This window comes from Medicago sativa, chromosome 5 (assembly GCF_051527215.1).
Source record: "Medicago sativa cultivar Bolivia chromosome 5, Bolivia_mono, whole genome shotgun sequence".
In the NCBI taxonomy this organism is placed as follows: Eukaryota; Viridiplantae; Streptophyta; class Magnoliopsida; order Fabales; family Fabaceae; genus Medicago; species Medicago sativa.
The window spans coordinates 66,904,892-66,915,000 of record NC_140753.1 but is presented as its reverse complement, the minus strand read 5'-3'; the positions used below and the strand labels follow the sequence as shown (position 1 = coordinate 66,915,000).

At 27.8% G+C, this 10,109-nt stretch overlaps 1 long non-coding RNA gene across 1 annotated transcript; it reads left to right on the top strand.

Moving 5' to 3' along the window:
* Window positions 1–5,272: 5,272 nt before the first annotated feature.
* Window positions 5,273–6,650, top strand: LOC146924199 (uncharacterized). Its single transcript, XR_015010067.1, has 3 exons — window positions 5,273–5,560; window positions 5,953–6,003; window positions 6,276–6,650. It is a non-coding gene; the product is annotated as an uncharacterized LOC146924199 (long non-coding RNA).
* The last annotated feature ends 3,459 nt before the right edge of the window (window positions 6,651–10,109 follow it).

Sequence of the window (10,109 nt, the reverse complement as noted above, 5' to 3'; positions counted from 1 at the left end):
CATTTCAATAGTTTTGAGTTTTCCTTTTAAAAACAACAAAAAATTAAGTAAAAAATGCTAAAAATCTGTCAAATAAAATCATAAAAATATAAAAAATAGTACCAAAAAATTCTAAAAATCAAATAAAACTAATGGAAATTTTTTCGGATTTTTCTGAGAATATGAAAAATTAATAAAAATGAAAAATGGGTCTAAACAATGGAATTTTGGATTTTGAGGGGCGGAGTCCCGTAAGTAGTCCCTTCTATGGGAGTCATGATCCTTGAATTCTTTCTGATTTTCTGGGGATGTTTCGGAGCAATCCGATCAAGTAGCCCGAAAACCCGATTTTTGTTAAATAAAATATTGGTTTTTAAAAATAGAAAAAATAATAAAAATATTGAGAATGAATGTGGAAGTGACATGTGGCATAAAAAACCTTACTTTATATATATTATTGATTATGTTAAATAAAATAGAAAAAATAATAAAAATATTGAGAATGAATGTGGAAGTGACATGTGGCATAAAAAACCTTACTTTATATATATACTATTGATTGATTGATTGATTGCTGTGTAGTTTGTTGAGATAAAAAATACTGAGTGCATAAGATCAAAAGTTTGTTAAGATATTTATGTTAAATAAAATAGAAAAAATAATAAATACTGAGTGCATAAGATCAAAAGTTTGTTAAGATATTTATGTTAAATAAAATAGAAAAAATAATAAAAATATTGAGAATGAATGTGGAAGTGACATGTGGCATAAAAAACCTTACTTTATATATATTATTGATTATGTTAAATAAAATAGAAAAAATAATAAAAATATTGAGAATGAATGTGGAAGTGACATGTGGCATAAAAAACCTTACTTTATATATATACTATTGACTAGTTTAGAGACCCGGCGTTGCCCGGGTTAGATATTAAATAAGTTTTATAAGTTTGTGTGCACGAATACACGTGTCAGTATATTAGATTGAATTTATTTAAATTTACAATTAAAATAATATCATAAAAATAAATATAAATATTTCAAAAAAAATTAAAAATAAATATAAATGATGAGATGAATGTCCAATGCAAGAATAAAAAGTGTAACAAAGTCAATAATGAATTAGTCCAAGTGGTAATAGTTTTGGGTCCTTTAAACATGGACTATTACTTTCCCACCCTATTGCCTTCTCCCGCGCCCTGTAAAATTTCTAAAAATGCCCTTGTGCATTCCGGATTTTAAAATTTGGATTCATGTTTACTATTTCGGATTTTATAATACGGACAATTCTTATGTATAATCAGCCATCAGACTCTCTCACATTTCAATAGTTTTGAGTTTTCCTTTTAAAAACAACAAAAAATTAAGTAAAAAATGCTAAAAATCTGTCAAATAAAATCATAAAAATATAAAAAATAGTACCAAAAAATTCTAAAAATCAAATAAAACTAATGGAAATTTTTTCGGATTTTTCTGAGAATATGAAAAATTAATAAAAATGAAAAATGGGTCTAAACAATGGAATTTTGGATTTTGAGGGGCGGAGTCCCGTAAGTAGTCCCTTCTATGGGAGTCATGATCCTTGAATTCTTTCTGATTTTCTGGGGATGTTTCGGAGCAATCCGATCAAGTAGCCCGAAAACCCGATTTTTGTTAAATAAAATATTGGTTTTTAAAAATAGAAAAAATAATAAAAATATTGAGAATGAATGTGGAAGTGACATGTGGCATAAAAAACCTTACTTTATATATATTATTGATTATGTTAAATAAAATAGAAAAAATAATAAAAATATTGAGAATGAATGTGGAAGTGACATGTGGCATAAAAAACCTTACTTTATATATATACTATTGATTGATTGATTGATTGCTGTGTAGTTTGTTGAGATAAAAAATACTGAGTGCATAAGATCAAAAGTTTGTTAAGATATTTATGTTAAATAAAATAGAAAAAATAATAAATACTGAGTGCATAAGATCAAAAGTTTGTTAAGATATTTATGTTAAATAAAATAGAAAAAATAATAAAAATATTGAGAATGAATGTGGAAGTGACATGTGGCATAAAAAACCTTACTTTATATATATTATTGATTATGTTAAATAAAATAGAAAAAATAATAAAAATATTGAGAATGAATGTGGAAGTGACATGTGGCATAAAAAACCTTACTTTATATATATACTATTGACTAGTTTAGAGACCCGGCGTTGCCCGGGTTAGATATTAAATAAGTTTTATAAGTTTGTGTGCACGAATACACGTGTCAGTATATTAGATTGAATTTATTTAAATTTACAATTAAAATAATATCATAAAAATAAATATAAATATTTCAAAAAAAATTAAAAATAAATATAAATGATGAGATGAATGTCCAATGCAAGAATAAAAAGTGTAACAAAGTCAATAATGAATTAGTCCAAGTGGTAATAGTTTTGGGTCCTTTAAACATGGACTATTACTTTCCCACCCTATTGCCTTCTCCCGCGCCCTGTAAAATTTCTAAAAATGCCCTTGTGCATTCCGGATTTTAAAATTTGGATTCATGTTTACTATTTCGGATTTTATAATACGGACAATTCTTATGTATAATCAGCCATCAGACTCTCTCACATTTCAATAGTTTTGAGTTTTCCTTTTAAAAACAACAAAAAATTAAGTAAAAAATGCTAAAAATCTGTCAAATAAAATCATAAAAATATAAAAAATAGTACCAAAAAATTCTAAAAATCAAATAAAACTAATGGAAATTTTTTCGGATTTTTCTGAGAATATGAAAAATTAATAAAAATGAAAAATGGGTCTAAACAATGGAATTTTGGATTTTGAGGGGCGGAGTCCCGTAAGTAGTCCCTTCTATGGGAGTCATGATCCTTGAATTCTTTCTGATTTTCTGGGGATGTTTCGGAGCAATCCGATCAAGTAGCCCGAAAACCCGATTTTTGTTAAATAAAATATTGGTTTTTAAAAATAGAAAAAATAATAAAAATATTGAGAATGAATGTGGAAGTGACATGTGGCATAAAAAACCTTACTTTATATATATTATTGATTATGTTAAATAAAATAGAAAAAATAATAAAAATATTGAGAATGAATGTGGAAGTGACATGTGGCATAAAAAACCTTTTTTTATATATATACTATTGATTGTGGAAGTACACGATAATAAATATTGGGACTAGCTGATAATGTGGCAACCCCAACAAGGGTGTGAGCTACCTCATTTGCTTGTCTCCTGTTAAACTCGACCTTAGAGTTTGAGAAGTTTGTGTTAAAGAGACTCTGGCATGCTGAAATCACTTGGCCAAATTCTGTAACATTGATTGATGTGTAGTTTGTTGAGATAAAAAATATTGAGTGCATAAGATCAAAAGTTTGTTGAGATATTTATGTTAAATAAAATAGAAAAAAAATAAAAATATTGAGAATGAATGAATGTGGAAGTGACATGTGGCATAAAGTAAGGTTTTTTATGCCACATGTCACTTCCACATTCATTCTCAATATTTTTATTTTTTTTCTATTTTATTTAACATAAATATCTCAACAAACTTTTGATCTTATGCACTCAGTATTTTTTATCTCAACAAACTACACATCAATCAATCAATCAATCAATCAATAGTATATATATAAAGTAAGGTTTTTTATGCCACGTGTCACTTCCACATTCATTCTCAATATTTTTATTATTTTTTCTATTTTTAAAAACCAATATTTTATTTAACATAAATATCTCAACAAACTTTTGATCTTATGCACTCAGTATTTTTTATCTCAACAAACTACACATCAATCAATCAATCAATCAACACATCAATCAATCAATCAATCAATCAATATCAATCAATAGTGTATATATATATATATATATATATATATATATATATATATATATATATAAAGTAAGGTTTTTTATGCCACATGTCACTTCCACATTCATTCTCAATATTTTTATTTTTTTTTCTATTTTATTTAGCATAAATATCTCAACAAACTTTTGATCTTATGCACTCAATATTTTTTATCTCAACAAACTACACATCAATCAATCAATCAATCAATCAATAGTATATATATAAAGTAAGGTTTTTTATGCCACATGTCACTTCCACATTCATTCTCAATATTTTTATTTTTTTTCTATTTTATTTAACATAAATATCTCAACAAACTTTTGATCTTATGCACTCAGTATTTTTTATCTCAACAAACTACACATCAATCAATCAATCAATCAATCAATAGTATATATATATAAAGTAAGGTTTTTTATGCCACATGTCACTTCCACATTCATTCTCAATATTTTTATTTTTTTTCTATTTTTAAAAACCAATATTTTATTTAACAAAAATCGGGTTTTCGGGCTACTTTATCGTATTGCTCCGAAACATCCCCAGAAAATCAGAAAAAATTCAAGGACCATGACTCCCGTAGAAGGGACTTCTTACGGGACTCCGCCCCTCAAAATCCAAAATTCCATCGTTTAGACCCATTTTTCATTTTTATTAATTTTTTATATTCTCAGAAAAATCCGAAAAAATTTTCATTAGTTTTATTTGATTTTTAGAATTTTTTGGTACTATTTTTATATTTTTATGATTTTATTTGACAGGTTTTTAGCATTTTTTTACTTAGTTTTTTGTTGTTTTTAAAAGGAAATCTCAAAACTGTTGAAATGTGAGAGTCTGATGGCTGATTATACATAAGAATTGTCCGGATTATAAAATCTGAAATTGTAAACATGAATCCGAATTTTAAAATCCGGAATGCACAAGGGCATTTTTAGAAATTTTACAGGGCGCGGGAGAAGGCAATAAGGTGGGAAAGTAATAGTCCATGTTTAAAGGACCCAAAACTATTACCACTTGGACTAATTCATTATTGATTTTGTTACACTTTTTATTCTTGCATTGGACATTCATCTCATCATTTATATTTATTTTTAATTTTTTTTGAAATATTTATATTTATTTTTATGATATTATTATAATTGTAAATTTAAATAAATTCAATCTAATATACTGACACGTGTATTCGTGCACACAAACTTATAAAACTTATTTAATATCTAACCCGGGCAACGCCGGGTCTCTAAACTAGTTATACTCCAAAGAAACCAAACATGTCACAATGAATTTATTAAAAAAAAAAAAAAAAAAAACATGTCACAAATGAAGTACGCACCTCCGGAATAAATTTTGGCCCCACTACAAACCGAACATATATTATTTTTTAATGTGTTTATCCTATATCTCTTACTTAGCATTATGGTTGAGAAGTCATCATCTTCACAATCAAATTTCAATAACCACAACTAACAAATTATTAGTTTTTTTTTATTATTTTCTTCTTTTGCCTATTAACCTCTATATATATTCTTGCACATCAAACACAAATTCCACTTTTTCTTTTTCTAAATTATTTAATGTAACCAACCAAGATTGTAAAATGAGGAAGAGAAGAGAGCAAACTATAATATTTTACAGTCTAACCAATGTGATCGGGCCAAGTATTTCTTGTAAGAAATACAAAGGTGAGGAAATCAGTTCTCAAAATGGTGGAAAGGTATTATTACATTTTATTCTCATTTTTTACCACACACAACTCATTGTTTTCATCTTTATTTCTATAGTTCTTGAGAAAAATCTTCACAACTTGGTACCAGTTTGAAACTTCTTTTTATTTTCAGTTGTAATTGTCTAAATCTGCGTTTTACAATTAAGTTAACTGTCTCTTATTTAATTTAGTCTATTTCAATGAAAATTGTCTCTTTAATGTGCTTGGTTGCATGTAGTGTGCATTAATTTGTCTATCAATTTTTTTTTTTTTGTTCTGTGAATTTTTTTTTCTTTTGTTGAAATTATGCAATGATAAGTGAAATCTTAGAAATTTTTAAAGTTGAGGGGTTTTTGATGGCTTCATGATTGATGAGTATTTTGTATTTTCTCATTGGCTAGAAGCAAGGAACTAGAAGACTTTGCTTCAAGCTCTGGAAAAAGTAAAAACAGGTAAGATCTTAATCAAAGGATTAACAATAGTTGTGAACTTATAAATTATGTAGTACCAAGACTTATAAAAGATATGCTTAGTGTCTGACACGTGCCAGTGTCGTGGCTTTATAAAATTGATTTTCTTTTGGAGCCAAAGCAGTTTAAGACTTTAACTTATGTTGAGTTAATTTTCTTTCATTACGGAATAATATTAATGATAATTATTATAACCATCTCTCTCATGTTTCTCTAAGCAATGTTGATTTCTTTTTTCGTTTTGGTTTGTGCAGAGCTCATGACATAAGGCTTCATTTCACACTACATAGGGAACTTCTCTTTTAGAACATAAATATTTAGCGGAAGATGCTACTCCTGATCAAGGCAAGGTAACTATGTTGCGTAAGAAGCAACATATAAATGAGAAGACTCATATACATACTATAATGTTGAGGTGAAAATATGGTGGTCAACTTACTTGTGTGGTTGCTCTGGTCTAATGTATTGATAATCCTAAAATTATGGTATTGATCTATGTAGCCAATCGCATCTAGTGAGATAAATTTTTTATTTTTTATTTTTTTTAAGTTTGATTGTTCTTGTTTTTCTCTTTCTTTTTGGATGTAATTTGTATGTCATGTTAGTGTAAAGTTATTTTATATATGTAAGATACATTTACACTAATTTCATGGTATCAAATTTCCATCAACATTCCTTTAATTAGTAACTTTTTGTCTAAGCATCAGATATGAGTAGCATGGTGAAAGAGAAAAATTCCAAATGAAGATGATGAAAGACAAGAAATAGTGCTTTTTCATTCATAATTTATTAGATGTAAAAATAAGTACATAATACAGATATTGAAAACTTAGATAACCCGCTAAGCTATTTTCCATGGGCCAAAATTAGAGTTTTGTAGTTATCAACCATTTTTCAGGCTCTATTTGCCAACTAAGTTATAAGCTAACTTTTTTTTTTGAGCAAGTTATAAGCTAACTAATAGCTGAAAAGATAGTTATGATTGATCGTTGTTTATAGTTGAAAAATTAGTTTATTGATATTTAAGTGTTTGATAATTTTTTTTAAGCAAACAGAGAATATAATAAATAAAAAAGAAAGATACAAAGACTAGGGGGATGTAGGACCTGACCCAGAAAAACCCAAACGAAGATACAACGTAATAAAACAGCTTAAGTGGATCTACTCTTATATACCCTAACAAAAGGTCACTAATCACATACGCAACCTAGCGAACCCACGTACGGGCGCGAAACCAAGTTACAAAAAAAGAATGAAAAGTGAACATATGCATAGAAAAGTTAGAGTGTAGTTATGGCGAATGGATCGACCGCTAACACGGTAACAAAATCCAAGTGCCAACGGCTCCCTGTGTAACAACAAATATAAAAGCTCTTTGGAGCAAGCAACGCGTTAGAACTCAAATCGATGGATGAGTCCAATACGTCAGAAAACAGACCCTTTCGGGTTGATAAAATTAACTGTTAAAATAATTGATAAATCTAAAATGACATGAAAGTATATGTTTGTTTATTTTTTTTATAAATATTATCATTTAATATATTTATTTTTTAATTATATTAGTTTATTTCAAATTACGTTTCAGATCTAAAATGATAAATGTTCTATATGAATTAAATACAATTGAAAGACCAAAATTCTTTCATAAAAAAAATAAAAATAAAGAAAGAAAGAAGGAGCAGAATGCATGCTCATATACGATCAAAGTTATCTTGGGAACTTCTATGTCATTAGTAAAAAATAAATAAAAAATTATCATAAAAATGTATGTTGCCAATTTATTTTCAGGGTGGACCGTTGTTGCATGTTATAAAAGAGGTAAAAGAAATTTCTTTTCAAGTAGTTTAGTGATTAAAATTTCACCTTTAAAATGAATAAATGAAAAATATGAGATTTGAACTCCGACTTTTATATATAATGAAATACCCTATTAATTGAAGTATTCTCACGAAGTGATGATAAAAGATAATTAAATTAATAAGGTTAAAAAAGAATGAAAAATATAAAACACGTATAACTCATGCAATTATGCATAAGTCAGATACAATGAACCCAAGAAAAGCTTGGGTAATTTATATAATCCCAAACTAAAACCATTAAACCATAAACAACCACTCTCCGTATGCTAATTACCATTCATCAACCACAAATTAAGCGTGTTTTAGGTTCTATACTTTTAGAGGGGCTAAAATTTATTCTGGCGGTTTAGAATTGACTCTTACATGTTACTTCAAAATATAATTGATTTTATTTCCAAAATTGACTCTATTTGAAATTAAGATTTGTAGTTTTTGATTTTAAAATTGACATTTACATACAAATTTATAATTCAACCAATTTTTATATGAATTATAGAAACACAAATAATTTTATCTTCAAGTCACTTTTATCCAAAATCAATAATACAAACTCAATTCATTTTAAATCAATTATTGTAATCGTAGAACCAAACACACGTACAAAACATACAATCTAACTTATATTTATACAACACATACAAGACTGACAACAAGCTTGGAAATGACCGCTTGGCTCCAAAACCTTTTTTTTTTATACTCTTGTATAAATTCTCTATCTTTTCATTAGTGATGGAACAACTATCTATTTTTTAATTATTGTGTTATTTTTAGTAAGGAATTTTCCTTAAGCTTAGGCATGTGAAATTCTACTGTTACAAAAAAGGATAAAGGAAAATTCACTATCATCTCATTAACCGAAAGAATCCACATTATATCAAATTAAGAAATGACATACTTTATGGTAATACTAGCTTGAATGAGCTTAACATTATTGTTGAGAAGCCATCATTATCAAATGCCACTAAACTTGTCAATTATCCTACTATGTAATAGTTTTGGATTGTGTGAACTTATATGTTTTGAATTAAGTTTTGGCCTTTGAAAGGATCATTTCATGGTTATTTTTTCAAGTTACTAGTTTGGATTATGAAAAATTACTGGTATAGAATGGAATATTGTTAGAACATGCAGAATCCTGTGTAATAAGCTTTCTACCATCATTATTAAATTTTAAGAAAGAAATTAGTGTTCTTGTACCGGTCCTTATTCAATTTTGAAGACAACCCAACTTTAGTAAATGAGATACTCATATGTCAACAAACCACTAAATGATAGTGTGGAAAACAATGTCATGAGTTGTGTCATGTGGAGTGCAAATTGAATTTTGAGTGGGGAATGGCATGTGGGGTGAGAGAGTGAAAAAAAATCTAAGGTTACCAAATCATCATAAATTCATACTCATGTAGTGTTTGTTTGATGTTTTTGGTGACAAAAATCAATTTTACACATCCTCAAAAAATCAATTTTACACATTAAAGATTATTTTGCCTCAAACAAGCAAAATATAGACTTATAAATATAATGCTAAAGGATCAATTAAACCACTCAGACAAGGCTCTTAAAAAAATCACTTTATAAAATGTGTGAAGTAAAATTATAACATTAACAAAATGTTGATGTGTCCATGTCGAAATTGGACCCACTACCGATTCAATGTTGATGTGTCCATGTCGAAATTGGACCCACTACCGATTCAATCATTGTGTTTATCTTATATATATTCTATACCTCGTATATCTCTTCTCTACCACCATCCCTCCCAATCAAAATTCAAATCAAATCTTCCACAAACCACAACTAACAAATGGTTAGTTTTTTTTATTATTTTCTTCTTTTGCTTATTAACCTCTATGTATGTTCTTGCACATCAAACACAAATTCCACTTCTTTTTCTAAATTATTTGATGTAATCAACCAAGATTATGAAATGAGGAAGAGGAGAGAGCAAATTATAATATACACTCTAACCAATGTGTGGGACGAAGTATTTCTTGCAAGAAAGGCAAAGGTGAGGAAAGCAGTTCTCAAAATGAAGCTCTTGAAAAAGTCAAAGCTGGTAAGATCTTAGTCAAAGGATTAACAATAGTTGTGAACATATGAATTATGTAGTACTGAAACTTCATATTAAAAACTTTGGTGTCGGAGACGTGTAAATTTGAGTGTCGTGTATGTGTCGTTGTTTCATAAAATTGCTTTTCTTTTGGAGGCAAAGCAGTTTAAGACTTTAAC